Source organism: Sinocyclocheilus anshuiensis, unplaced genomic scaffold, assembly GCF_001515605.1.
Source record: "Sinocyclocheilus anshuiensis isolate Anshui unplaced genomic scaffold, SAMN03320099.WGS_v1.1 scaffold35, whole genome shotgun sequence".
Classification (NCBI taxonomy): Eukaryota; Metazoa; Chordata; class Actinopteri; order Cypriniformes; family Cyprinidae; genus Sinocyclocheilus; species Sinocyclocheilus anshuiensis.
In genome coordinates, this window is record NW_015552558.1 from 2,023,305 (window position 1) to 2,028,841 (window position 5,537).

The window sequence follows — 5,537 nt, forward strand, 5'->3', positions numbered from 1 at the left end:
AGTGTGTGTGTGTGTGTGTGTGTGTGTGTGTGTGTGTGTGTGTGTGTGTGTATGTGAAGAGGAGTGTAGTGTAGGAAAATAGGCCCATGGCTGGATGAACAGGGATAATTGCAGGTGCCAGTCTGTCTCCTGCTCTTTAATGTAGACATGTGGGATTAAAGTAGACACTGCAGAGAAGAATAGACTGGACACATCTGCCAATAATTTGTTACAGTTATTAGGGACTATAAATTAGAGTGGAAACCCTGTAACATAAAAGTTTCTCTTAGACTTTATTTTTAAGCAAAAGTATTACAAGCTAAATGGAAAAATTAAGCTAAAGTTGATGCGATTCCAAACACAATTTTCTTTCAAGGAACATAAAATGAGTTCCTGTTCGGTCGGTCACTTCGACGTTGTATCAAAGTCCGACACTAGGGGTAACACTTGGGAGCCCAGACACTTCTGACATCATTGAGAAAAGGCCAATGAAATTGGCGGGCAAAATTTGCATAGCTGGCCACGCCCTGGCATGAGCTGACAAAATAATGGAAGGCCAGAACACGATATTCCAGCCCCTCCGTCCCCCCCACCCTTGATGGGAGTCCAGCGAGGGGGTATATGGAGGTCCCCCAGGTGGAGAGAGCAATTGTGCTGCATCTTTGCCTGCAAAACGCCGCCACTCACTGCCGCCCTGCACGCCATGGCCATTCTGCTGGTCTGTCAGGCCAAGACATTATAAGAACTGCACGAGGGTGATCCCAACCCAGAGATTCTGCAGGAACTGCACTCAGTGACTGACTATGCTACCTCAGACTCTGAAGCAACAGGTCAGTCATCGTCGGCGAACTTCCCACATTCGTTAGTGGCTCCTTTGACAGTCCTGGTGGACAAGGTACTCTGCGCAACCTCAATCGTGTAGTGGACTCCCTCTAATGGTAGGTCATGCTTTGAGCCGGGTGGAGGCTTCTCCCCCAGACAGTCCAACTGATTTGGAGTCGATTAGGTCAGGAGCAGATAGATCCCATGAGAATCCACCCATTGCCCACTGTGATATTCCATGACTGAGGCCCCCCTCGGCACGGATGCACGGGTGCACAGCTGGCCCAGGGGCCTGCACAAGAATATGTTTCCCCCAGTGAGCCTCATGACATAGACTCTGTGCAAAGTCAGGGAGGACAGGGAACAAATCTTGTTGGTGGCTCCATACTTCCCAAACAAGACATGGTTCTCGGAGCTCGTGCTGCTGCCATCAGCTCCTCCCTGGTGGATTCCCCTGAGCAGGGACCTTCTTTCCCATGTTTGGTCCCTGGATGTGACCAGGAGGAATTTATTATTCATGAATTGGTGTTCTTCCCATGGGAAGGATCCTCGGACTTGTGGCATTGGGTCTGTGCTCTCCTTCCCCCGAGAGGGCCTGGACAGAAGCTTGTCTGCATCTACACTCAAGGTGTATGTGGCCACTATTGCAGCAAACCATGACACTTTAGATCGCAGATTGGTGGGGAAGCACGATCTGGTTCTCAGATTCCTAAGAGGCGCCTGGAGGTTGAATCCTCCAAGGCTATGCCTCATCCCCACTTGGGATCTATAAGTGGTCCTTCAGGCCTTACAGAGAGATCTGTTTGAGGCCCTTCAGTCAGTTGGACTTAGTTCCCTCTCTATGAAGACTTCCTGACTGCACTCACTTCTATCTAGAGGATAGGGGATCTCCAAGCCCTTTCCGTTGACGAATCATGTCTAGAATTTGGACCAGCATACTCTCACGTTGTCCTGAGACCCCTGTCTGGATATGTGCCTTTTTAGTGCCTTTCTCCTCTCTGAGGTGGTAATTTGCCCTCATTGAGTCCAGTTCAGTTCTTTCTTATGAACCCTGGACTACCTTTACATCACTCAAGCACTCCTTGCTTGGCTGAGTTTAGCCGAGGATCTCTCTACAATAATCCATAATGGGGAAGTATCCCTTGAGTAAACTCTTGTAATGGATTAGTGCTCCATATGTTGCGGCTCCCTCTGGCAGCCCCGTACAGTATATGTATTAGTCCACTGCCCTTCTCCCTTTTCAGGATTCAATGTTTTCCCTAGACAGACAGTCAATCTGATGCTTTCTTCCGTGTTTGATAGCTCTCCCCATATGTGGGGCCCACCACAGAAACCTTTCCTATGTAGTACTTCCTTTCAGTAAGTCCATAGGATGTGGTCTCCATAGTGTCCTTTACCCACTCAGGAAACGGACGCTTTCCCAATATTAACAACCAGGAATTTCAACCGTTACTTATTCTTACTTTCTCAGAATGAGAAAAGACTCCAGCTGAGGTGACCTCTCTCTTATATGGTGGCTCTCCCAGATGTGGGAGAGTGAAGTCTTGAGTATTGGAGGGTTACGAGGAGGAGAGGTGCAACAGGTTGTGAAACGCTAGGCCTGTCAACATCTGCGCCCCCATGGACTTGTAACGCAGTTCAGCAGCTGTGGCGTTTAGTATAGAGATCCCTAGTGTCAGACTTCAAAACAACGTCGAAGTGACCAACTGAAAAGGAACGTCTTGGTTATGTATGGTAACCCTCATCCCCTGATGGAGGGAACAGAGACGTTGTATCCCTTATGCCACATCTCTGAACTGACACTGAATGGGCTGAGACACTTCTCGACTTGTCAGAACAAAATGAGTGAGCAAATGCTATGTTGGCCTATTTATACCCTGATGTCCAGGGCATGGCCAGCTATGCAAATTATGCTCACCAATTTCATTGGCCTTTTCTCAATGATGTCAGAGGTGTTTGGCCTCCCAAGTACTACCCCTAGTGTCGGACTTTGACACAATGTCTCCGTTCCCTCCATCAGGGAACGGGGGTTACCATACGTAACCGAGACATTTTCTTTTTTTTCTTTCTTTCTTTCTTTCTTTCTTTTTGCAGAAACTGAATGTGCACAGACAGAATTTTTGTGAAAAAATGATATTTTGTAAAACATGTTATTAATTGTTGATGATGTTAATTTCTGTGCACCTAAAAGTGCACTGAGTAGGCTACATCATATTACAATACCAGCCCATTACTACTTATTATATTTCAAAAGTGTCTTTTTATTGGACACCTGGGATCATGGATGACTAAATATATTTGTTTCTACAATGACATTGGTAACTGACAGCTATATACATAAATATTGATGTGACTGATCTCTTCATCTCCTCCATACATGTCTTTTCCTAAACAACTGCACCGATAATTGCCCCCTCAAAAGAGCATCAAAGATTAATTTTCTAGAATGGTTTTAAGGCTGTATTGTGGGTGGTGTTTTTGTTTCCTTTTATTTCTCTTTGATGAAGAGTCTATTTCTCGTATTTCATCTGGGAAATCACTGACCCTGAGCGGGCTGTGTGTGAAATGTGATATTAGACTGTTCTCTGAGTGAGGGACCATATGGGCCTGGACTGACAGCTGAGTGACAGGGGCCTGAAGGGCTCAAAACTACGGCCTGTTAAAGGCTGGAACAGCACTCTTCACTAGCCGTCACAGCCGCACTCAACCATGCAGGGAAAAAAATCTTGGAAAGGGTTAGAAGAACTGAGTATTTTATGAGAAAGTAACAGAGGCAGAACATTTTGTCTTCAAACTGCAAAATTTCCTAGTGAGGTGACATCCTATAACACGGATGCTCAGGATATGCAGCACAGTTGTGGATTCCACTTAATATTTGGTGTCCTTAAAGGGATAGTTCACCCAAAAATTAAAATTCTGTCATTAATTACCCTCACATCGTTCCAAACCTGTAAAGCCTTTGCTCATCTTCAGAACACAAATTAAGATATTTTTGATGATATCTGAGAGCTTTCTGAGCCTCCATAGACAGCAAGGGTCCTACTACGTTCAAGGCCCAGAAAGGTACCAAGAACATCAACAAAATAGTCCATGTGAAATCAGTGGTTCATTGGTAATTTTATTAAGCTACGAGAATACTTTTGTACACAAAAAAACAAACAAAAAAAAAACACTTTATTCAACAATTCTTCTACCCCATGTTACCATCTTCCGCCATTATTGAGAGTACCATGATGCATGTGCATGCTGCTGCTGACGTAGAACAAGATAATCTCTATTTTTGCCGAACAGCAGCGTTGAACCTGCTAAAAGCAGGCTCCAGTTGTGGCATCATGAGAGAGATCAAAAATGACATAGACGTGCAAACTAAAAGTGGAGAAAAGCAATGTCTATTTCATACACAACTGGAACAAACTATAACAGGTAAAGCTGTCAGCTGAGTGGACATTAGCAATATCATTAACAATTTGTTAATAAACAACTCGTTTATAATTGATACTAATATCATGATTTCTTGTTATCAAGATCTTTAGTCTATGTGCTGTGTTCTGATTTTGCGTGAACTTAATACTATTTTGCAGTGCACTTGCCATCAAATAATCACAATAAGCTTTGTGCTCTGTTGACTTTAAATAAGAAAATGTCAGCTTTAAAAGTCTGCCAGATTCATAATGAAGTTCAAACAATAAATGTGGTTTTGCCGGTCTTTAATATAGCATAAGTGATCGCTTTAGCGCCTCAGTTCAAGCTGCACATGAACCTATCATATCTTTGTTTACTAGAACGAAATAAACATGAATGGACATCAGAAGGTATTTTATAAGATACAGTACAACTTACTGAAATGTCTCATGTAAAACTTGTAAACAATGCTACCTCATAATAACCATTTGGCGTCCATGAGCTCATTAGTCAGATAGAAAAAAATATATGCGTGCTATATTGCATATCCATATTTTTACTTAACCTTTTGTCTACATGATAAGAAAGAATGCAAGGAGCTAAAGATAAAATTCAACATCGTCTATATAATCTCATGTTACTAATGAAGAAAAAAAAGAATGGATGTGTGCCAGACATATGACAACATTTATAGGATGCATTGAGGAGGAGCCCAAACTACGCTCAGTGGCTAAGTGATATTGGCACAGATTCTGTATAATAATTCTTTGTGACTGTTTAGTTCCTACTTTAAGTGAACCTTAGCTCCCAGGAAATCTACACGATAGATTAAAATACTGATGCTGTAAAAGGAAGGGAGACATAAACACAAGAGAGTATGACTAAAATGTTAAATAAAGTAAAATAAAATAAAATATGTTTAGTCTGTGGCACCTAAAAAAATAATTTGGTTCGATAGATTAAATGCTGTAAAAGGAAGGGAGACATAAACACAAGAGAGTATGACTAAAATGTTAAATAAAGAATAAAGTAATAAAATATGTTTAGTCTGTGGCACCTAAAAAAATAATTTGGTTCCAATGGCTCCTTACTTGATTTTTTTTTTTGTCTGGGGCCCTGACTCTGACTTTATATTGCAAAAAAAAAAAATATATATTATTATTATTTTTTATTTATTTATTTTTTTTATTTGATTTGATTTTTATTTTATTTATTTATTAATTTTTACTTCAAACTCACTCAACTTTTGTCATATTTGCATACTTGGTTTTAATTATGTCCTTGATGTGAATCATAAAATAATTAACACATTGCATAAATAATAATAATAATAA

At 41.4% G+C, this 5,537-nt stretch overlaps 1 pseudogene; it reads left to right on the top strand.

Moving 5' to 3' along the window:
• Positions 1 to 1,928: 1,928 nt before the first annotated feature.
• The window catches only part of LOC107664645 (patched domain-containing protein 3-like), a 12,440-nt pseudogene continuing 8,831 nt past the window's right edge, over positions 1,929 to 5,537 (top strand).